The following is a 24900-nucleotide window of genomic DNA, read 5'->3' on the forward strand; positions in this document are numbered from 1 at the left end:
TTTAGCTCTACTGGTCAGAGACCAGAAGAGCTTATGCGATAGTAATGCGTCCGTCGTCCGTCCGTCTGTCTGTCCGTCTGTCTGTCTGTAAACAATTTTTCAAAATGCTACTCCTCCTACAGTTTTGGTCTGATTTTAATATAACTTGGCACACAAGTAGACTACACTAAGATACATAATTCTGTGTATCGGTTTTTGATTTCGATGAACGGTGTTGCCGTGGTTACTAAAAATAGAAATTTCTGTGAAATTCTTTCAAAATGCTACTCCTCCTACAGTTTTAGTCTGATTTCAATATAACTTGGCACACAAGTAGACTACACTAAGATACATAATTCTGTGTATCGGTTTTTGATTTCGATGAACGGTGTTGCCATGGTTACTAAAAATAGAAATTTCTGTGAAATTCTTTCAAAATGCTACTCCTTCTACAGTTTTAGTCTGATTTCAATATAACTTGGCACACAAGTAGACTACACTAAGATACACAATTCGGTGTATCGGTTTTTGATTTCGATGAACGGTGTTGCCGTGGTTACTAAAAATAGAAATTTCTGTGAAATTCTTTCAAAATGCTACTCCTCCTACAGTATTTGTCTGATTTTAATATAACTTGGCACACAAGTAGACTACACTAAGATACATAATTCTGTGTATCGGTTTTTGATTTCGATGAACGGTGTTGCCGTGGTTACTAAAAATAGAAATTTCTGTGAAATTCTTTCAAAATGCTACTCCTCCTACAGTTTTAGTCTGATTTCAATTTAGCTTGGCACACAAGTAGACTACACTAAGAAACATAATTCTGTGTATCGGTTTTTGATTTCGATGAACGGTGTTGCCATGGTTACTAAAAATAGAAATTTCTGTGAAATTCTTTCAAAATGCTACTCCTTCTACAGTTTTAGTCTGATTTCAATATAACTTGGCACACAAGTAGACTACACTAAGATACACAATTCTGTGTATTGGTTTTTGATTTCGATGAACGGTGTTGCCGTGGTTAATAAAAATAGAAATTTCTGTGAAATTCTTTCAAAATGCTACTCCTTCTACAGTTTTAGTCTGATTTCAATATAACTTGGCACACAAGTAGACTATACTAAGATACACAATTCTGTGTATCGGTTTTTGATTTCGATGAACGGTGTTGCCGTGGTTACTAAAAATAGAAATTTCTGTGAAATTCTTTCAAAATGCTACTCCAAATACAATTTTAGTCTGATTATAATATAAATGTGGCATGCAAGTAGACTGCACTAAGAACACAAAGAGACTTAATCAAGGATCATTATTCTATTTATTGCTGTTGAAAAGTTTCAATTTCCAACTGCTTAAGTACTTTTCTCTTCCTTTGCTATAAGTACAAACCAGTAGAGCTTCAGTCTCGACAGAGACTTCTGGTTCTTCTTTGTCTTCGTTATATTATATATGCTTAAAATAGCGAGGTGTCAATATACCCAACAGTGCATATTTGAATTTATTGTATAAAGTCCTAGCTGCAAAAGACAACTCCGTCATTAATTTCCTTCTTGTATCCATTATGTCATATGCAAGAAAAACCTGAAAAAAAATGCTTATTTTTTTCAGTGAGTGGAATGATAGCTTCAGTAGTATTGAAAACACTTTCTGAAAAGGCTGTAGATTTGCATGAAGAGATACTATCGCGTGATCTCTATGATCACTCACAGTAAGGATATAGAGCATTCAATTCGTACGGTAGTCTTGATTTCTACAAAAATGCTTTATATTAATATATAATCTACTATCTGTTTGAAATGCATTCTTAAATAACTAATTTTACAGTATATGAAAGTAAAAAGACATGAGCTCTGAAGTCAAAATTGACGGCCTTGGTTAAAATATAGCTTTGACATGTAAGACATTTTTTTCATTTGGTAGAGAATTTGAGAAAAGAGTACTGGATCTGTTGAACAAGATGTATGAGACAAATGAAAAGATTGCAGTTGAAATGATTGACAAAGTTGGTACCGTGTGGAAAATCAAAACATCACCACTAGAATTTGCCAAAGAGAATTTCATGTATGACTTTGTTGCTCATACATGCTCGCAAAGATGTTTGAATAACATTTGGTACAATTCGGGTTCTCCTTGTTTCCTGCCATTTTGCACGGTATGTGTGAGAAACGAATAGTATTTAAGCTAAAAATAGAATAATAAGCAAAAAAAAAAAATCCCTGACCTCTTCAACAGCATATACATGTAATAAAGCACCATGGAGGAGTAAGCATCCCTTGTCGATGGGTTTCAACCAACGTTACTCTTTGTCACCATCGGGTAAACTAATTTTTTTAAACAATTCAGTGTGAGAACTAGAGGTACTGTGAGCAATAAACTCACTAAATGAAAACCCCTGCCTCTCGTATGTTTATATTGGAAAAGTCTATTTTCGCTCTAGGAGACCAAAAATAAATGTCAGATCACAAAGTAAAATAGGGGCACAATGATGTTATGTAATATAAAATTAGTCAAAGTATCGTTAAATTGTATTCAATGGTATAGGTGGAGTTGCAGATAACAGATGGGTACCCCAGAGCTGTTAGCTTTTATGGTTTTGCCGTATTTTGTATGGATTTTGAGTCCTAAATACGTCTTACATTTAGCACTGATATACATACGGAAATCACTTCATTGGATTATAGCAGTAAGTTCTCTCAACCGGACGCTTTTTATCCCCCCCCCCCCAATCAAAAATTTGTGTGTTTGGCTGCCAATTTTTGATGGGTTAATTAAAAAGGACAGGAATGGTAATCAGAAATGTTTTAATACCCCCGTAATTAAAGTTTCGGGGGTATATAGTTCTTGTCGTGTCCGTCCGTCTGTCTATTTGTCCGCTAAATCTTTAACCTTCCCATAACTTTTGAGTAAGTAAAGTTATGACTTTTATATTTCACAGGTTTTATTCCTTTTGACAAGACCTTTCTTTGGATACCACCAAATCTGACCTTTTGACCTTGGAGTTTGAACCACTTTTACACAAAAATCCATAACTTTGTCTTTGGCCATTTCTTTTGAACAGAAGATACCAGGACTTTTGTATTTTATATTTTTTATGGAAAGGCCTTTCACTGAGTACCAACAACTTTGAGCTTGATCTTGGAGATTTCTGTACTTATAAAAAGACCTTAACCTTCGCAATAACTTTTGAACAAAGAGAGCTAGTACTTTCATAGCTCACATATGTTATCCTTGTGAGAGGACGCTTCATGGGATACCAAGAACTTTGACCTTGACCTTAGAGTTTGACCTACTTTTGAAATACAAACCTTGACAATTTTTTAAGGGTTAGGACTATTGCTTTCATACCTCACATATTTAATTCCTTTGACAAGACCTTTCATTTGATATCAAGAAGCTTGACCATTTGACCTTGACCCAGTTTTATACCAAAAATCCGAACTTATACTTTGGCCCTATTTTGTAAACGGAAGATACTAAGAATTTCAAATATCAACTTTTCGTGGCAAGTCTTTTCATTTGAAATCAACAATGTTGACCTTTTGACCTTGGAGATTTCCGTACTTACAAAAAAAAAACATATGTAATCCTTTTGAAGAGACCTTTCATTGGATATCAACAAATTGGACCGTGACTTTGGAGTTTGACCTATTTTTTTTTTACAAACTTTAACCTTATCCATATCTTTTGAACAGTACGGGCTAGAGCTTCCATTCTTCACATATGTAATCCTTGTGACAAGACCTTTCATTGGATATCAATAACTTTGACCTTGGTGTTTAACCTACCTTTTACAATCTTTAACCTTGGCCATAACTTTTGAATGGTAAGGGCCAGCGCTTTCATACTTCCCATATGTTATCTCCGAGACATGGCCTTTCTTTAGAAACCAACAACCTTGACCCTTTGATCTTGACCCCGGAGTTTGTCCTACCTTTAAAAACGTAAATTTGGTCATAACCTTTGGTGGTCTAGGGTATTATATTTCACATTGGTATTGCTTGTGAAAAGGCCTTTCTTTAGGTACCAACATATTTGATCTGCATTTGAGAATGCTTAACCTTCGCTATTTGTGTTTTACCAACACATATTTACATATTTATTCCTTCTGACAAGACCTTTTATTTGATAGCAAGACTTCTGACGTTGCAGTTTGACCTACTTTTAAATTTTTTAACCTTGGCCATAACTTCCGAACGGTTAGGGTTGGGGCTTCCATACTGTATATTTTTTGTGGTAAGACCTTTTATTGGATACCAATGACATTGACCTTGAAGATTTAAATATTTATGAAAAACTTCAACCTTGGCCTACTTTCATATTTCACAAATGTATTTCCAGTGAGGATACCCTACTTTTAATAACAATACATTAAATTTGCATTTAACAAAAGTTTAATCTTAGCTATGTTGCCATACGGGAATCAATATTTCACAAACACATCTTGTTTCTATAGTTATATATGTTAAGTCGATTGACAATGAAATCATACATGAAAATGCCAAATCTCACTGATAAATCTTATAAAATTACAAACAGACAACGATATAGATAAACAAATCTTGTACCATTCAATATTATAGAAAAAATGACCGGGCAATCCAAAATGTGTACCCGATAAAAAATAAAAATAGGAGTTGCATAGTGGCAGTATGTAACAAATAATTTTGAAAGTATTATCAAAATTCATTCAATGGTAAAAGAGGAGATGCGGGTAGGAGATGGGTATCTAGAAGCGTAACAGACAGAGGTACAAACGATCTAATTACTTTATACCCTCCTACTTATAAGAAGGGGGTTGTGCATGTATAATAATGGCCAAAAATCTGTATTCGACTCAACGAAAGATTGTGGCTTGGCAAAATTTTGTCTCTAAACTTGTGTGTTCAAATCCTTGTATCATTTACATAACTTAAGATATCGCTTGTCTCATTTTGAAGTTGTTTGTACGAAGAACATTCTTTTTCGTTGCAAAGGACATAAAATGTTATATCTTTTACTAGCAATATCTTTACTTATAAATTAATGAAATTTGCACGTTGAGTGTAATCAGTCGACTGAATATGCTTGCTCTAAAAATGGCACCTAATCCACCGCTGTAGTTTTACAGGCTCGTGTATATTCTAATTCGTATTGCTTTATTGGGATTTTGAGATTGAATTATATTTGCTCATCTATTTTCATATTTCACAAGTACTTCGATGTATTGTTTGAAGACCGTTTGTGATTAATTAGATTGACGATAAATACTCATCTTACACTGTCTACATGTGTCTTCTCATTTTTCGACAAAATGGTATAAAAATTTAAAGACATTAAACTCTCTACAATACGAGTCTTCGTTGCTACAGTTTATTTATGCAAAAGTGATACTTTATGTTTCGTAAACAAGGTTTCATAATTCAAAGGTATGTAACAGCAATTGTTTCCTCTGCTGTTAAATTGGATTTGTTATTTAATTACATGTTGTACTTGAAAAAAAAAACTAAGCATATTTGGCATCCATCTGGGACTGAAAAACAACATGGGATAAGATTTATTCTTTTATAAATGGCATAACATAAAAAAAGTTGATTTAAAAATGCACGTATGTATACATAATTGATCTTTACATTCTTTTGTTACCAGAAATTTGCAGACACCAATGAATGGAAGAATAAACTTGATATTGCATTCTCACCGATGACAAAATATGTCGCAAACTATGTAAGATAAAAATCAGCTTACCATACTCTTAAAAACTTTCATTAAAAAGTGTAAGCTTTCCGAGTTTCTTTTGTTTTGATTAACAATATTTGGAAAATGCATTTGTCACAAAAATTAGTCCTAATTAGTCCTAATTGTCATCATCAATGATTGTCTTAGATGATTTGTGAAATTTAGATATCTATTTTCAGGTCACTTTCAGCATAATGTTATTTTTGTATAGCGCCTTTGTGTTAACAAGTGTTGAGCACGTACATTACACACGTGCCCGAGCCAGGTTTTTTGAATATTTTACATACATCTGGGGATTTGGAGATGCTTTGGACGAATTGGTAACCTTCGTGGTAAGTTTTCACTTGTATGTCTACTTGAATGATCAAATATTGAAATGAATAATTGAAACTGATTGTAGTTTTTGTTGTACAGAATGTACAGATGCATTTGCTCTTATTTGTAGCATATTTCAAGGTCAGGCAGATCAAACCGAAAATGGCTATCCAAGTTCTATATGCATTTCAATGACTTCTGGAACTTAATCGACATGCTGTCATATGTGTTACTAGTGTTAGCTTTGGTAGTAAGACACTTTGGAAATCAACAAGACCTTACTGAATCCAGACATTTGTTTTCTTTTTCGCTCCTCATCATGTACCTTAGATTCTTACAGGCGTTCATAATGAACAGAACATTTGGACCAACTTTATTAATGATAAAAGAAATGGTAATCACTTTTCAATTATTGCACTTTTCTACTGAAAAGAATACGTGTCTGGCGGGTTTATAAAGTTCTATTAATAGTCATAGGAAAAAAAATATTGGAAACCAAGGAAATGCCCTGTCATGAGGAATACACTGCTCCGAAATATCTTAACATTACCAAGACGTTTTAAGGGATTTTAATATTTTACGTGCTAAGAAAATGTTAGAACCGTCGCCATTGGGAAATCTCATGTATGGGTATAAAATATTTGTAATTTGACACTTTCTCTGCAAAACCCCGCTGGGAATTGTTGGCCCTATTGGACAGTTCTGATGAGCAAGGATATGTTTCCAAAATTGTGAAGCCTAAAGATCAGGGGTTCGGCAGAAGGGCGGGGTATAGATTTAAAAAATATTAATGCTATATAATCGTATGTGCAACTCATAGATTCAACGCAAACAATCATTTGCATGATTAAGTTAAGGAAATACAATGTTATTCAAAAAAGAGGTTAGATTCGCTCGCACACTCGCTACTGGTGTAGCGAGTATGCGGATGGATCTAACATCTTATTTTACTTAGATTGGGAAAGGGTGTGTCTTTCAAAAATGTAGGTTTAATGGTCCCAAGATCAGAGATTCTGGTGTCAAGGAGGGGGTGGGGTTTGATAAATAAAATTAATATCTTCTTTGAAAATCATCTCTGCTCCTGGGTATGCTTATAAAAGACGAGAATGCCTTTCAATTTTTTTTATTTATGGCCCAAAGGTCGGGTATTTGTTGAAAGAGAAGCTATAGATTATTTCTTCGAAAATCTTCTCTGCTCCTGAACAAACACGCATGTCTCTTGTTTTTAATGTTTAGTTGAAAGATCTCCTCTGGTTTATATGGCTTATTATCATCGTCCTTATTGGTGTCGGAGTATACTACCATGCGAATTTGTGGCCAGACTACAGTTTGCAGTTTTTGGGAAGTGGAGGCTTGCATACATGGAGAATATGGAGGATCATATACTTTCCATATTGGCAGCTTTATGGAGAACTCTTTACTGAATACCTTGAAGGTATGTTATTTACATATATAAACACAAAATTGTGTAAAAAAATTTTTAGTCATTAATCTTAATATGTAACATGAGAATTCTCAAGAGAATACTAAACTTGACCGATTCATTATTTTTACCTAAATGTCTCAAATTATTTAATTCAACAAAAATTCCATTACTTTGAAAACATCTTGAAATTATCTTTTTTTCTTATTTTTATGACTAATCTTTCAACTATGCTTATACCTTAACGCATGCGATGTGTTCCATTAATACTGTGTAGAAACAAAATATGGTACATGTAAAATGCGTGGCCCTTGTCAAGAATTGCGACAGGCAAATACTCTTCAAATACTTTTCAAATACAATTTATTTCTATCGTGAGGTTTTACTTTATTGCACTAGTTTGTTTTGCAGCATCATTTTATTATACATGCATTTTCAAGGGGAAATTATACTCATTTTTTGACGAATGGAATAAGAAAAAGAACCCACAAAATTTTATTACGGTAAAGTTTATAATCTGTTTCTTTACAATAAGGGTGAACATATTTCGAGACAAAGGTAGATTCATTTATTCTACAACCCGATCGTCCATTGTTTTGATTTAAACTGATTTATACAATTAATGGAGATGGAAGAGGCTTTCTAGAAAGAAAAATAAAATCCTTAAAAAACTAACACCTTTAGTAAGCGCCAGGCACCTAGAAACAGGGTGTTTGTGTGCCCCCTTCTTTTTTTCAAACAAATTGGAAGTATTTTCTATATAAAATGTTCATTTTCATTGAAAGGCCGGTACCCTTTTTTGTTACAATTTAGTGAAATAAGGGTAACGTATTATTGTATTAATAAAATTAGAAATAGGATTATTTAGCTATAGGAATTTACCTTTTTCACAGGTAATTTTTTCATAATTTTTGTCAGGCTTGCCCCATCACTTTCAAAAACGATCCTAGTGCAAGATATTTATAGCCCAACTTAGAAGGAGTTGGGGGGTGGGGGTGGGGGTGGTTTACATGTATACAGTTTAACCCTTGTGTTCCTGTGGGTTTTTCTCTGTACCTAACAAAGAATTTTCGTCGCAGGTTTCTCAGCAAGTACTCATCGCCGATCATTGACATTTTAGAACCCTCTTTGTTTACCTGCCATATGGTGGGATTTATTTTTGATTTAATTTAATGTCAACTTCCTTTTACCCATGCGTTTGTAAGTGCAAGATTTTGCCAGTTTTCTTAACTTCTTATTACATATTATGGAATTAAAGCACATTCGTTCTTTGGGCAAGCCGTTGGTTCTATTTTGTATGAATTCAACGTCACCCTGAAAGGGTATATTCACATCACAGTGGGCATGCATATTACTAAGTGTGCTCAACATATTTCTTGTTCAGACTGCAAAGATGAAAAGAATACACAAATTATTTGCAATCTTAACTGTATGGCATGCATTGAATGAAGTTTGTATATATATATTTAGATTTTCTGATGGAAACAAAATTAACTGTAAGCCTGCTGATACCCTATTGCTTATCTCACCTGATCCAAAGGATCAGTTGAGCATTCATCAGCTGTATGTCGTCATTTGCTTTTTATTCGACGTCAATGTGGTAATCTTTTCACAATATTATACTCTTCCAAAGAATAACAGGACCAGTTTCAACCAAGGTTATTACAAAGTTTCCTCATAAAGAATACAGTATAATTTCTTAAACAAAAATGTGTCTGGGCGAATTTAAAACGAAGCAAAGTTATTTGCAAGGGTGAAATTCACTGTGTAGAAACGGACTAGGGTAAAGTGTGTTAACCTAGTCCAAGATGGCGACAAACTTATACGCTTCAGATGTTCATGAATAAATATCGATGAATTCTAATGAAAACCCCTACTTTGTTTTGCAACATTTTGAATTGCAGCACCAGTTTTCCTTGCTCAGAAAGAGACAACATTCAACTCTGCGTAATTAACCAGAAAACGCGTCACGAAGTTTTGCCGTAGATTAGGGTAAAGTCTGTGAGGTGTTTCTTTGCGATTAGGGTAAAGTTTTTTTCGAGACTAGGGTAAAGTTATTTGATATACAAACTAAGTTCACATAGAACAGATGCTATATATACAATTAATCAAATTGAGAATTGAATTCTGGAAAATATTCAAAAACTTCTGCTTCCACAAAGAAAACATATTTACCCGATTGTTTTTTTTAAACACAGTTTGCATAACAATATTACTCAAATTTTGAACAGTGCATGTATACATGTAATTATTTTCCGTTTCATAATTACATAGTGTTCAAACATGTAATTATAATATTTTTCAGGGTCGTAGCTAGGCGTACACAAAAACTTTATTAATTTCAACGTTGGTACCTTGCATAAAAATCAAGCAAAATTAATTGTTTTACGTACATGTATCTCGACAAAAAAAAAAGTTGAATAAAACTGCTGAGTAGTACATGGATATAAATAAATCATTTTTAGACGATGTTCTATGATGGGCATAGCTGTATCAAAATCCACAAACGAAATGATTTTGAAGGGATTTTTTTGGTTTTGATTGACAAATGTGATGTCATAGTCTTAGAAGTCAATTTAAAAAAAAAACGCGTTTTTATTGATAGTTTTTAATTTATGAATGAAAAAAAATACAAAAAATAATACTACTGATTTTATATGATCTATTTACACTATACTTTTATGTAACTTTATAAGGCCTGGACACAGACTTCATGTTAATGTTTTCTCAAATTCTCGGTTTAATATCTTGTCTAATTGACTACATAACTTATATGCGACAACAAAAGTACCATGCATGCATCGGGGTTTCCTGCAGACCATCGGAATTTTGCGTCATCATCGGACTTTGGAGTCTTACCTTTGTTTCCATGGCATTTCACACGGAAATATAATTACAGAAATCCGCAAATTTTTCAAACTAGGGATTTTGGGACGCGTTTAATTCATACATCCTAGCATGTTGAGTCAAAGTTACTCTTAATACTTATGAGAAGTAAAAAAAATTGTTGTGTATTTATAAAATGTATTGAACTACAATCCAGAAAAATTAGAGTAGAAATGTCAAAAAGTAAAACCAACTCACCAGTATTGCCAGTCCCTCCTCAATGATGTGTGCAGTTGAAGATACCCGGTGAGACTTCACATTAACAAAAACAGAGTTCGTGCCCAAGGTACGTAGCAGCAGGGGGCCTGTCATACCTTTTACTATTGAAAATGTTCAATGAAAGACTGGTCCCCCTTATTTTTGTTACAGTAAATTTATATAAGTAATAACATAGTTTTATGACAAAAATGGTACATGTACTGAAAGAAGTTGTTTTTGGAAAAAGCTGGCCTTTCAACTTGTTAAAGAAACACTTTTAAAGAAAAAAAAATTTCTGAAAAAGAATCAGAAGCCAGAATTAAGAGTTGTAATTAATTTTTTTCTCTCGAAGAAATGCTTTCCCAGTTACGTCAGTAGATACAGCAGTGATAATTTTTGCATCGTTTGTCGATCTAAGATCCAGTGTAAGAGTGCTACAAACACCCCACTTCTGGCCATTATTCACACGTCAGTGCAAAAAAAAAAAAAAAGAAATTGGAAATTAAAAAAAATCTTTCTCTCCCCCTTTTCTGTATACTTTAATTGATCTGTAGATGCCTGATTTTTAGGTCACCTGAGTAAACTCAGGTGACCTATTGCTATCTGTTTTCGTCCGTCGTCGTGCGTCGTCCGTCGTGCGTTAACATTTGAACATTTTCAGCTTCTTCTCTGAAACCGCTGAACCAATTTCAACCAAATTTGGCACAAAGCATCTATGGGTGACGGGGAACAAAAATTGTGAATTTCATGATCCCTGCCCCCCTGGGGCCTGAGGGGTGGGGCCAAAACCACTAAAATTAATGCAATCTTTAAAAATCTTCTCCTTTACTCATGGACATTAAGCAGTCAAACTGTTTTCATTGATTGTAATCAGCAAGGTAGCCTCTACCAAAATTGTGAAATTCATGGCCCTGGGGTCAGAGATTCTAGTGCTAGGGCAGGCCTAAATAAGTAGGTAGTGAAAATGCATTATTTCTTTGAAAATCTTCTTCTCTGCTCCTGGGTATCAAATAAACCAACTAAGTACATAGTTATGATGAGCAAGAGTGCCTCTACCAAAATTGTGAATTTTATGGCCCCAGGGTCAGGGGTTCTGGTGTTAGGGCGGGGCTATATTGATTATATAGTGAAAATACGTGAATTCTTTGAAAATCTTCTTCTCTGCTCCTGGGTATTAAATAAACTAACTAAGTACATAGTTATGATGAGCAAGAGAGCTTCTACCAAAATTGTGAATTTTATGGCCCCAGGGTCAGGGGTTCTTGTTTTAGGGTGGGGCTCTAATGATTATATAGTGAAATGCATGAATTCTTTGAACATCTTATCCTTTGCTCCTGGTTAATATACTAATGATCTAATTACATATTTAAGTTCAGGATTTATTTTATTTTCAGTTTTACAAACCCTCCGCTCAAGGTTTTGAATTTTCAGAAAAAAATAAAACAATTTTTTTTCTTTCCGATGTCAAATTTGAGTCGGGATCGAGATTTCAAATTTACGAACTCGCACTTCCGGTTTTAAGATGAAATAGCGGGTAAATAAAGCTAGATCTGAGAAGATAGCTTGGTTTAGTGTAAAATTCATCGATACGAGTGCATTCAAAACGTTTCACCCGTTCAAAGGACACATAAAATGCTGACGCCTATGTTGCACAATGACATGCTGGTGAGATAATTATGTATTCGTTTCAAAAGTATATGTCTGTAAATCATTTTCCTCCCCCAGGTTTTAAACTGCCCGTGGTAGCTATTGCATATTGCCAGCGACATTGTTAAGGTCTCTGTTATAGCTTACAGTCTAAGCATCATTCTTCAGGAATAGGTTGCTTATGCATCAGATGTAATGAATAAAACTATGGGAGAAGTTAAGTCCATTTGAGGAAGAAATAAACAATAACCTGAAGAAATTAAAAAAATTCAACTATTAACAGGCAAGAATATACAAATATATACAGTAGGGCTGGGCAATAATATCGATATTTCAATATATTGCAATACGATGATAAAAAATATCGTATCGCAATACGATTTTGTGATATCGATATATTGGCAATATGCTTAGATTAAGGAATTTTGTCATTAAATTTAAAAATGGACTTATTAAAGTTTGTTATTAAGCCAAACAGTAAGACAGAAGTTGTTTTGTGGGAACATTTCAGAGCATAACTTAAATGAAATCAACAAGATTTTTTTCCATGTTGGTTACTTATCATAGTTATGTACATTCTGGATGTAAATTAAAGTAAATAAAGTAAGAAAATGCCATCTAAATTACATTGAAAATATTGCAATACATATTGCAATACAGTTTAAAATATCGCAATATATCGCAATACGAAATCTCCGGCCAATACCCAGCCCTAATATACAGGCATGTAGTATCATTTGTATCAGCCTGAAAAATTATTTAAAATGTTCACCCTACTCCCCAATACTGGACCGTCTGTTTTATAATAGGAATTATAATTTTAGGCATCAAGTAAATATTAGAACAAAGTCTACACATTCACCTAACACATATTAAAAAAATGAAGATATATTGAAAGACTTTTAAAGAATTGATTTTTAAAAATATATTTTGACCAACATCACAACATTTATATAACTGGCCCAAACTACCCAAACTGGCAGATGATGAAATAAGCAATTAAATGTTCTACTTTCCTATTTGTAAGCATTATGTGTCCAGTGGTAAGGAGCCTATAAGAATAGCATAAAAAAAGAATGTACAAATGTTAATAATTGATTTATCAAAAGAAAAATTTTATTTCCTTCTCCTTCGGGACTTTTTTATTCTCATGATCATAACTAAACCTAAACATAAAAAAAATGCTGGCCTTATAATGAAGAAAGGGACCTCTTTCAAAATAGATAATTTCAGGGCCGATGGGTCAGGGGTACCAAGGGGGTACTCTGACTAAAAATAGATGAATGCTTTGAAATATGCCCTTTGATAAGCAATGGTGCCTCCTTCAAAATTTGTGAATTTCATGGCTTTTGGATTAAAACACGAACCAAATACAATCACTGGAAAGTTGTTACATGATACTCAGGTGACCTATAAGGCCCGTGGGCCTCTTGTTTATATTTTTTTCACGCTGCATCTAAATGAAAAGAGCGCCGTTTTTCCAACTCATTTTGTTATATTATGTTCAAGATATAAAGAGGATTATAAACTAACTGCAATAAGTAGTACTTCGGCATATCACTCGGTTTATTTCAAAATGAGAATTTTTAAGTGTCATGGTGTTTTGTGTAATAATTTAAGAAACGACCTAAAGTGTGTATCGGGTGTCATGCTCAATGGTAAAGGTGAAGATAAAGAACCGCGATATATTATTATAATATAAAACACAGACCCCCTGGAAACTGAAATTACACAAGTCAGATCAGGTTCTTAGAAGGAGTAAACATACCCCGAAATAGGATCCTTTATGTCCTGAAACAAGGAAAAATGACATTTTGCATTTACTTTATCCTAGTCACTAAAAGAGCTCAGAAAATACTTTACCCTAATCATGCTCAAATTTTGTACCCGCAACCTGGCTTTAATTAGCTCATTTCGTGCCAACTTTTCGCAAATGTTGTGATCTTCTAAATGAAATATTTTAATCTTAACAATAAAATTTATAATGTAAGTCTGTATAACGCTGAAACTAAATGCAGAATAATTGAAGGGTATTTGCCTATCCCCATCTTGGACTAGTGTAACGCAATTTACCCTAGTCCGTTTCTACACAGTGAAATCAAGTGCAGCCCCAGCCCCTGGGGGGATAGGTGGGTCAAGGGAGTGCAGATTAGGGGGTCTGTGGGGGATAGCCGGGATAGCCAATTCAGTACATATTCAGTAATACGGGGGTGCTATACGCTGCTATACGATTTTGTCAGCGACTCAAGGTGTGTAATTACACTGTGTTTACATAGCCTATACTATATATTGCATACTACGATTTTCGACTTTTATACCTGTTGCATCATCTTAAAAGGGCCCTGATTTTTTGCTGAAAAAATTACAAAAACACACATGGTTTTTATTTTACTGTAACTGCATCATAGGTTTTACTGCAGTTTTTATACCTGTTGCAGTTTGTAAGGGGGCCGTGTGCAAAAAATACCATAGCTTACCTATGCATTGTGACGTCATAAACTTGGCAGCGACGTCATGTTAGTCCTTCACAAGCCGCGATGGCTGCTTATTTTGACACAATAACACAGACTTTCACAGCGCTTGAGACTTCATGTAATAACAGTATGGTCCTATGGATTTCAGTACCAAAACTGATTTTCTACCGTTTTTCTTCCAAGAAAGTTCTGAACAGCTGAATCCTGGATCAGCCTAGATGTTATTTCACTGGATTATTTAATGAATATTACTCTACTGAGTTACCTGGTTACATGGTAAGTTTTAACAAACTTTTCTTTATACATTTTCTATGAAGGTCATCTTTGTATTTATTCATTATTACTGTGTTATATACCTTATGTTTAGAACATTCATATAAACACTGCCATTGTTTACCCTGAAATACACTAGGACACTAAAAGATCCTCAAAATGTTGATAAATCTTTTTTGCATGAGTTATGATCATATTGTCTCACATTCCTTTTATTGGATCAGTATTCTAAATATTCTTATGAGGAGACTCCTAGCATATCTTATAAAATACTGATACATGCTTTTAAAACAACTAAAGTGATATTCTCAGTTGTTATTTCTAATATTTCTATGAATCTTTAATCACAGTGACCAAAAGAAGGATATGGAGATAATCAATCAGATCATATTATGCCAATGAATCTTTTGTCTCAAATCTTTTTTAATGAAATATACAGAATCTTTTGCCTTATTTGTCACTCATATTTTTACATTCTGGTGCAACAGTGGCCCAATGAAAGTGGGAAAAACTCAGTCTGAGCATCTCTGTAAATCTATAAACATGTGTGTCCTACCCCCTTTTTTTTTAAACCTTCATGTATATACATGTATGTATTTTATTTAGTCAGTGATTTCAAACATCAACATGTAAAATATATATTGAGTACTTTAAAAGTGAATATGCATGATTTGTACACCCTGAATATTCTGACATACTAATGGTGACATCAGTTAAAAAGAGTAATTAGTTATGTAAAATTCAGTTTATATGAATGTAAATGGGGTATTTATTCTCAGTTCATGTAAGGTATAATTTGCATGTAACCCAGAGTGTATTTAATATTACTATGATGGGTCATTCTGTGATTGAATTTAAATCAGAAAAAATGTTTACTAAATTTTGGTAAAATATATATGGTATCTTTTACATTTCTGTCCTGTTTGTCTGTCAATTGTTGCTTTACTTCCTTTGTAAAATGAGGTTAATTTGTGTATCACTGAATATTGTATGCTTTTTTTCAGGATCAGCTAAGATGTTGTTTCACTGGATTATTTAATTGGGCATATAATTGGATAATTCTGGTAAGTTTGTCTTTGTTTTGTTTTTCATGATTATGGTTTAATTTAATTACTGTGTAATTCATGATCTAATATGGATAAATTCATATCACTTTGTCTTATGATATTGTTTATTGTTATTACTAAATTGTGATCTATAAGGAATTTAATATGAAGGTTTAATCTAAATATGTGGTATATATCATTTCATTTTGTACATGATTTTATTATTTTTACATTCTAATTTAATTACTATAACATGTGTGCCCCCCCCCTTTTTTTTTTAAACCTTCATGTATATACATGTATGTATTTTATTTGTCAGATATATATTGTACTTTAAACTGTGAATTCTTATTTGATCTAATATCTCTAACATTCATATAAGCACATGTCTTATTTATGTCTAAAATATGTTTACTATACATATGGAATTTTCTGAACTGTTTTGTTGTACTTCCATATTGTTATCATAAGTCTTTTTTTCATATTAATCAGCTAATGATTTGCATTTAAATTAATGATTATTTCCTATGAAGGTCATCTTTAATTACCATGAATATAATTACTGTGTAATTCAATTATGTGATCTAATATCTCTAACATTCATATAAGCACAGTCTTATTTTGTCTAAAATATACTAAGGAAACTTCATATTGTTAATAAGTCCTTTTGCATAAATTATGATATAATGTCATAATTCATTATGTCTGTTACCCATGGAATTCAGACTTACTAAATTGTGATCTATAAGGAATGTAATAAAAGAAAAAGTAAGAATCTACAAAAGGTTTATCCTTGTTTTGATTCTAAATATGTGGTATATATGGCATACATATATTTTCATTTTCACTTTTGTTTCTTGGTAATGAGCTTTTCAAAAAATGTAGGACTACATGTTGTATATGCTAATATCTTTTTGTATGCTGTACTGACAGGTATTAAACAAAATTGAATATGCTGTTAAGAGAAAGTCTGTTAGTGTCTAAAAATTACACTGATAATCATTTTGTATTTGTGATATTAATACAGTAACTGTGCTTCTTTTGTTATCTAAAGATAACATGATGAACTATTTTCATGAACTTTTTGGCACTGTATTTAAACATGCAATGTTTCATGCAGTTCCTTGTCATATTAACAAAATGATTATATTTTCTACAGTCCTCAACCTGGAAGATATGTTTTATTCCTAACCATCTATAATCCATTCTCTATGAAGTTCAGCCTGTCTGCCCAAATTCCTTTGGAAATACATAGTTAGTCAACCAACATAGAAACAATCAAACTTGAAGGTAAAGTTTCAATGAGATATCATTTTAATTTATTTAATTCTGTTTTATTTAAATGTTTATATTTTAAAATGGATAAAAAAATGGATAAAAAACATCTGATAATGGAAATCAATATCATAAAGATAGTAAGTTTTTTAGTGTCTAAATAATTAATCTGATAATCATTTTATTTATGATATTAATACAGTAGTTGTGCTTGTTTATTATCTATAGATAACATGATGAACTTTTCTCATCTGGAGTTAATGTTAAAAACAATTTTTTGAGATTAAAAACAAATATTTTCATGATCTTTTTTGGCATTGTACATGTTGTATTTAAACATGCAATGTTTCATGCAGTACTCTGTCATATTAACAAAATGATTATATTTTCTACAGTCCTCAACCTGGAAGATATGTTTTATTCCTAACCATCTATAATCCATTCTCTATGAAGTTCAGCCTGTCTGCCCAAATTCCTTTGGAAATACATAGTTAGTCAACCAACATAGAAACAATCAAACTTGAAGGTAAAGTTTCAATGAGATATCATTTTAATTTATTTAATTCTGTTTTATTTAAATGTTTATATTTTAAAATGGATAAAAAAATGGATAAAAAACATCTGATAATGGAAATCAATATCATAAAGATAGTAAGTTTTTTAGTGTCTAAATAATTAATCTGATAATCATTTTATTTATGATATTAATACAGTAGTTGTGCTTGTTTATTATCTATAGATAACATGATGAACTTTTCTCATCTGGAGTTAATGTTAAAAACAATTTTTTGAGATTAAAAACAAATATTTTCATGATCTTTTTTGGCATTGTACATGTTGTATTTAAACATGCAATGTTTCATGCAGTACTCTGTCATATTAACAAAATGATTATATTTTCTACAGTCCTCAACCTGGAAGATATGTTTTATTCCTAACCATCTATAATCCATTCTCTATGAAGTTCAGCCTGTCTGCCCAAATTCCTTTGGAAATACACAGTTAGTCAATCAACATAGAAACACACAAACTTGAAGGTAAAGTTTCAATGAGATACAATTGTAATTTTTATTTATTTATTTATTTATTTATTTATTTACATATGCATTTTTATATTTTTGAATTGATAAGTAAATGATATATGATTTTTTTTTAAATAAAGAGGGCTTGGTGGTCATGGTCATGTTTAAACTCTATTGATATCCTTTAGAAGAAGAAGAAAAGGCATAAAAATTCATGATCAAATTTTTAAAACTAAAATGTATGAAATTTTTCTTTGCCAAATGATAGTTAACAGCTGAAGATAGCATATTTATAGAATAAGTTAAATATGGCTAATTTGTTAACCCCCAGCTTCCTTAATAGCATAATTGGTAAAGATAGGAAGTTTTGACTTCAATTGCTGATGAATTCTGAATTTTCCATTTAATATTAACATTCTATCAAAGAGAAAGAATACTATAATGTGGCTCATTAGGATGACCAGAAAAGAAATCTTAATGACCCTCTTGACTATGTATAAAGATTGTAACCTTATAACTGATGTAAGATGATCTGATTGTGTGGAAATAAAATTTCCTGGTGTTTCTACTACCCAAGATCTTCTTATGAGTGTATGGGACTGCTGTAAACCTTCTCCTGTTTATAAAAATAATACCTTGGAGCATGACACTTTATTCATAAAAGGTACTTTCAATATCATTTCTATGAGTTTGTGTTCTTTCTTTTTAATAATCTAGTGTTATATCTCCTTTAACCTCATTAATATGTATGCTTCCAACATCTTAGATCTGTCTGTATAGTTTCTTCAGCTCTTTGAACACAAATACCCTGATTCAATCTTTTGAGGTAAACATCATAGAGACATCATAGATGATTATCAGAGTGTATATATCACAATCTTGACCATAAGGTCAATTTAAATGGTCAAAGGCACAACAAATGAAAGTGAAAACTTTTTTTTTTTTTTTTTTTATCAGAATACATAATTTTGTAATAAACAAACACTGGAAAGTTACTCTCATAATGAGCCTTAATGTCTTCCAAGAGTTCAGTTTGGACTTCCTCCATTAATCCTTGTATCTTGTAATCCTTGTATCTCCAATGGTTTTGTGGGCTAAAAATCATGTGTCTTTAACAATCTTTTTTTTTCTGACAACTGTTTTCTCTTATCATCTATAAACTTGACTTCTTCTCTAGTCAAAGGTCTTTCAGGGTAATCCAAGTAATTCTCACCCTCTTTTGGTAATAAATGGTTATATTCTTCATTGGCTTCTTCTGCAATCAAGGGTCTTTCTATGTAATCTCTGACAACATTAGGATCACCCTTTTCTGGACATAATTGGTTATATTCTTCTTGAGAAATGATCTCAATAGTGCCATCTTTTTTTATTTTAACTGGTATACCTCTGTCTACATCTTTCTCTGAAAGAATTCTCTCTCCGAACTGAATTTTACTCATTCCTTTACTCTTTTCTTTACTAGAGGTGTTACCCATGGTTAATATGAAAAGTCAAAATCTTATGTTACAACTTGTTTTTATACCCTTTTTGTCTATATGTAGAATTCCATCAAGCTTATATTACATTACAATTTTTTTTTTCAACTAAGACATTTTTTTTTTATTTTTTCAGGATTCTCTAGTGAGAGGTTATGGAAATGATCTATGTCTACTCTTAGAATGGTGAAAGACTCTCAGATTATGCAAAGACTAACAGAATATCCTCTCTTGGAACACTGAAACAAGAGAAAACCAAACTTAAGAGGATGGAGGATTTAAGAAGAACATAAATATGATTTCCATCGAATTTAACCAGTACGATCATAGACTGTGGTTTATACAGGATGACAAAGAAAGGACCCAGGATTGTATGTTTCACTGTCAGACACTGACTATGGATAAAGTGTAATCATTTATCAAACTGAGATCTAGTCAAATCAAGTATTGAAAATATGATTTTCTGATAGCATGAGCTCTTTAAAAACTATTTCTCACTGACCTCAAAGTATCTGAATGTGACTTTTATTTTTACCAATTCATATTGAAGACTGTTGTTATGTATGGGAATTACACATTTAAACCTTTTATTTTTCATCTAATTTTTACAACCCCCTAGAAATTACACAGATATCCAGATGCTGGATTTAATGGTATTATTTAACTTTCCTGGAATTGTAAATATATTTTGTTTGTGTATGTATCATGTTTAATTTTGAATTTAAAATTTGTCTCAATAGGACCCCCATAAAGATGTAAGTGTCCCATAATCTGTGATGCAATAATATCTTGAATATTTGTTGTCATCCCATATACTTCATACTTACTACATAAAGACTGATTGGAGGAATACACTTTGTTGTTTGGGACACTTTATCAAGGTCAAAGCATGAGATTATTGAGAAGACTACTTTGACAATAATTTGTAACTTACAAACTTCACATCATAAGTACATAAATGAAGAATGAATAGGATGAATAAGAGATTTCTTAAGAAATCTTGGATCATGTTTCTCCTGAATAAAAACCAGTTACTGAGATAACTGATATGAGTCTTGCAATAACTTCAACATTTTGTAATAAGTATAGAAAATATGATTTTCTGATAGCATGGGCTCTTTAAAAATTAATTCTCACGGACTTCAGAGTATTTAAATGTGACTTTTATTTTTTGCCAATTCATATTGAAGACAGTTGTTATGTATGAGAAGTATACATTTAAACCTTTTATTTTGCATCTTATTTCTATAACCCCCTAGAAATTACACAGATATTCAGATGCTAGATTTAATGTAATTATTACTTTCCTGGAATTGTAAATATATTGTATTTGTGTATATATGTATGTGTATTGTACCCTATTTTTAAATTTAAAACTTGAAATATGATAAAGGTCCCTTAGTATCCCACATCAAGATGCAGTTACCCAGTAATCTGTGATGCAATATCTTGAATATTTTTATCATCTCATATACTTCATGCTTACTACACATAACAGCTTATAGTAATACACATAGTTTTAAAGGACACATTTGTCAAGGTCAAAGCATGCGATTATTGAGATAACTACTTTTGAAAATAATTTGTAACCTACAAACTTCACATCATAAGTTAAGAATGAATCGGAGATTTTCTATAGATTTTAAGATCATTTTTCTTCTGGGTAAAAGTCAGTTGGTAAGATTACTAATATGAGCTTTGTAATGTTGAAACTTTAACATTTTGTTATAACCTAGAGACTTTATATCTGTTATATTGGGTGACATGGCATATTCTTTGGAAAGAATTGGAAATGTAAATCAAATGCACAACAAGGATGTTTAAAGACTATTACTATGTAATACCTAAGAATTCTGTAAAAAATCTTATTATCACTGCATAGATAAAGACTGGTTGGAATAATATAAGTTTTGAACTAAGGTCAAGGGGAAAAACCCATTCATAAATAGATCTGCATGGGGAAGACTCCTCTAGATCTTCATTCAAAAGTAAAGAAAGTATTTTTTTTTTAAGTTTGAAAGATTGAATGGCAGCATATCATTTGCTTATGAATTTAAAATGAATCCAAACATATACATCTTTAGATGATAACTGTAGAATTTTTTCAATTCCTGGACTTTCTGTCTTGATATTTTCCTTTATTTTCTGTAAAATTTAATGATTGTCTTTTTTAGTTTAGTTGCATTAGTTTCTTTTTGGCATGTAAAAATGACATCATCCAATTTGAAAGAAGTTCATCTACATTTTATATTTAGGAGAGAATTTTTCATCAAAGGTTTCATTTTTGTTTATATGGAATGCTAAGTTCTGTTGATTTCCCTTTTTCCTACTAAAGACATACCAGTAGAGTAGTAAATGTACATGATGTGTCAGCAAAGCATGCGGAAACCTGATGACTTTATCATTTCTGATTAAATCAAATTATGAGTTTCATCTTTGTTACATTGTAATAATTCCTAAATAGGACACACACCAGAAACTCTTAAAATGATCTCTACTGTTTTAACTGAGCATCAGGCTTTAACAGTACATAACTATTCCAAATGATTTTTGGACGCTTTTGTATCAAAAAGACAAAACAGTTGGTTCACAGATGTTCCAAAGAAAAACAGCCACAAAGAAATGATTTGTTATGTTCTTTGATTGATTCATGTAAAATATATTTTAAAAAGTATACTCTAACATTTATCTTTTGCATAAATAACTTTTTGTGGAGAATTTTTCATAACTTTAAAAAAGTAGTCTTATTGTGTAATATGGTTAGCTTAAAATCTTGTAGACTTTAAAGTTTTACATGACCTGTCACACATCTTACATGTGTAACCATTTCATTTCAGGGTATTCAGCATATATTGTGGTTTTCTCTTAAATTTATTTGCTTATGTAATCAATAATTTGAGAATACTCAAATTAGGAAATGTAAGAGAGAATAGGCAAGAAAATCAGGGTTAAAAAATGTTTTTACTACAAAGGGGTTAATCTATTATTTAATATATAAGTACATTCAGTCTATACATTTCATTTGGGTATGAAATAAACTTACATTTGAGCATTTTAAGACAATTGTAAATATTACTTTAATCTGTTTTTAAAAAAAAAAATGACGAGATTCACTGTCAGCATGTTATTTCCTATAAAATAAAAAGAAAACAAACAATTTTATTTGAGTCAGTTTTTCTTTAAATGTAAATAAGAAGCATTGGAAGTTGGGAATATTTCACAAAGTTGATTGAATATAATACTCACTAGGACAGTTGGAGTATTATGATTTTACCCTAAAGGACACCAGTTTAAATTTCAATATACAAATCATGATTAGTCATGGAGTATAAAGTTTACACTTGCCAAAAAGTAAATGGTATCTCTATTCAGGGTCAATCCAAAGGAATGAAAACAATGTTTCTTTCTATGTATCAAATTTGAAGGATTTCTTGCAATAATTTCACTGTGTTCCTGTTCTGTTTTCTTTCTATGTATGGATAACCCTAACCTGTTCAATCAGAATACAAGAAGTAAATAAATTATGTCAAATGAAGAAGGTGCACAGCAGAAATTTACATGAATTGAACAGAGAATTCTGAGTTTCCCTCAAATATGGCACCAAGTGATGTAAATTTAAAAGAAAATGTGGATCCATCTTATGATTGAGACTAGTACATATTATGAATGATGGGCATTATGACATTTAGAATGACATTACATTGATTCAATTATATGGACAGCTCTTAATCCATACAGTCAAAATGGAGGAAATATTTTTCTTTATAGGCATAAAGTAAGAAACACTCAACCAATTCATCAGAATTTTACTCTTTAAAGAAAAGGAGCCTTACTTGCTTTGTTGAGTTGACATTCCTATTTTGTCTTTGGTAGGTACACTGATGGTTTCCTTGACTATAATGGGAACTTTTTATTTAAAAGTCCTCAGATTGTCCTGATATTTTGGTTAAAATAACTGCATGACATCAAATAATTTGTTCATACAAAGAAATAAAAGATTTTCCAGGTTTCTTCTTTTTTTTTTTTTGGTCAAATTAAAAATAGTGTCCAACTAATATATCCAACATATAATACAAGATAATCATCCAAGTTACACAAAGGTAAATAAATGACCTTTTTAAGGTTTTAGTCAAAAGATCAAAGTGAGAAGGATATTTAATAGTTTGGTTAATATTCATCAAACTCCATGGATAGATTAATTAAACAAGCTTCATAAATTTGATTTTCAGGTAAAAGATTAGCACAATTTTTGCTATACCATTGTTGTCCATGAATATCTAAACAACTCTATTGATTTTTCAGGTTAAGGGTCAATGTGTTCCTACTACAGTAAAACTTCATTAATATAAGGATATCAGGGTGATTCGTTTATTTGTTAGAAATTAGTTATAAAATCTCCCACTCTTTTCTATAATATATCAGTGAATGTGCTCCTTAATTTTAAAGAATTTTACAAGCAAATCATATACTGACTTTCAATCCTTCAAAACACAATATAAATTGAATCTTGATATTAATACTTTTTAGGCTTTCAGACTTATAGGATTTCAATCTTAAAAACTTTCAGACTTTTAATCTTTAAAAACATTTAATCATGAGGACTGATTATTTATCTAGTAAGTCTTGTCTTTATGTAATTAAGATCAGTCTTTAGTTATTCAAAATTTTCATATTTGTAAAACCAAATTGTGAAAGTACGGTGTTTGTGTAATCTTCTTAATGTTTGTCTAAAATTATTGGATTTTAATACTGTCAAATATAATTTGTGATGATCAAAATTTCCAACTGAATTCAAAGACAAACTGCCTGACCAATATATATTTAAAGTTTCAACACCATACACTCTTGAATATCCCTAGATATCAATACATTTATTCAGCATTAGCTATCATCCGTAAAATAACCTAAGAAACACTTTTATCGTAACTTTAAAAAACATGAAATTCCTCACGCAATTTTAAAGAATCTTTGTTATAAGGGATATTAAAGGCAAAGGATCCATAAATTTCCAAGTAGCAATATTTTAAAACTACATATCCACATTAAATTGAGGATCATTTGAAGATCCCTTTTCTTGATAACTCATGAAATTTTATGTAGTATGACTATAATGTGTAATTAATCTTGATAAAAAAAAAAAAAAAGAAAAAAGGATGGTGATAAGTTAGC

At 31.6% G+C, this 24900-nt stretch overlaps 1 long non-coding RNA gene across 2 annotated transcripts; it reads left to right on the forward strand.

Annotated features, from left to right (window-relative positions):
• Positions 1-14701: 14701 nt before the first annotated feature.
• LOC134245610 (uncharacterized) lies at positions 14702-22815 on the forward strand. Of its 2 annotated transcripts, XR_009987476.1 has the most exons (6): positions 14702-14916; positions 15918-15977; positions 17119-17249; positions 17630-17760; positions 18141-18271; positions 20007-22815. It is a non-coding gene; the product is annotated as an uncharacterized LOC134245610 (long non-coding RNA). The 2 variants fall into 2 exon arrangements; XR_009987475.1 differs by lacking the exons at positions 14702-14916; positions 15918-15977; positions 20007-22815 and adding exons at positions 16827-16892; positions 19868-19976.
• The last annotated feature ends 2085 nt before the right edge of the window (positions 22816-24900 follow it).

This window comes from Saccostrea cucullata, unplaced genomic scaffold (genome assembly GCF_032062105.1).
Source record: "Saccostrea cucullata isolate Sc308-1 unplaced genomic scaffold, CSIRO_AGI_Scuc_v1 ctg1969, whole genome shotgun sequence".
Lineage (NCBI taxonomy): Eukaryota > Metazoa > Mollusca > Bivalvia > Ostreida > Ostreidae > Saccostrea > Saccostrea cuccullata.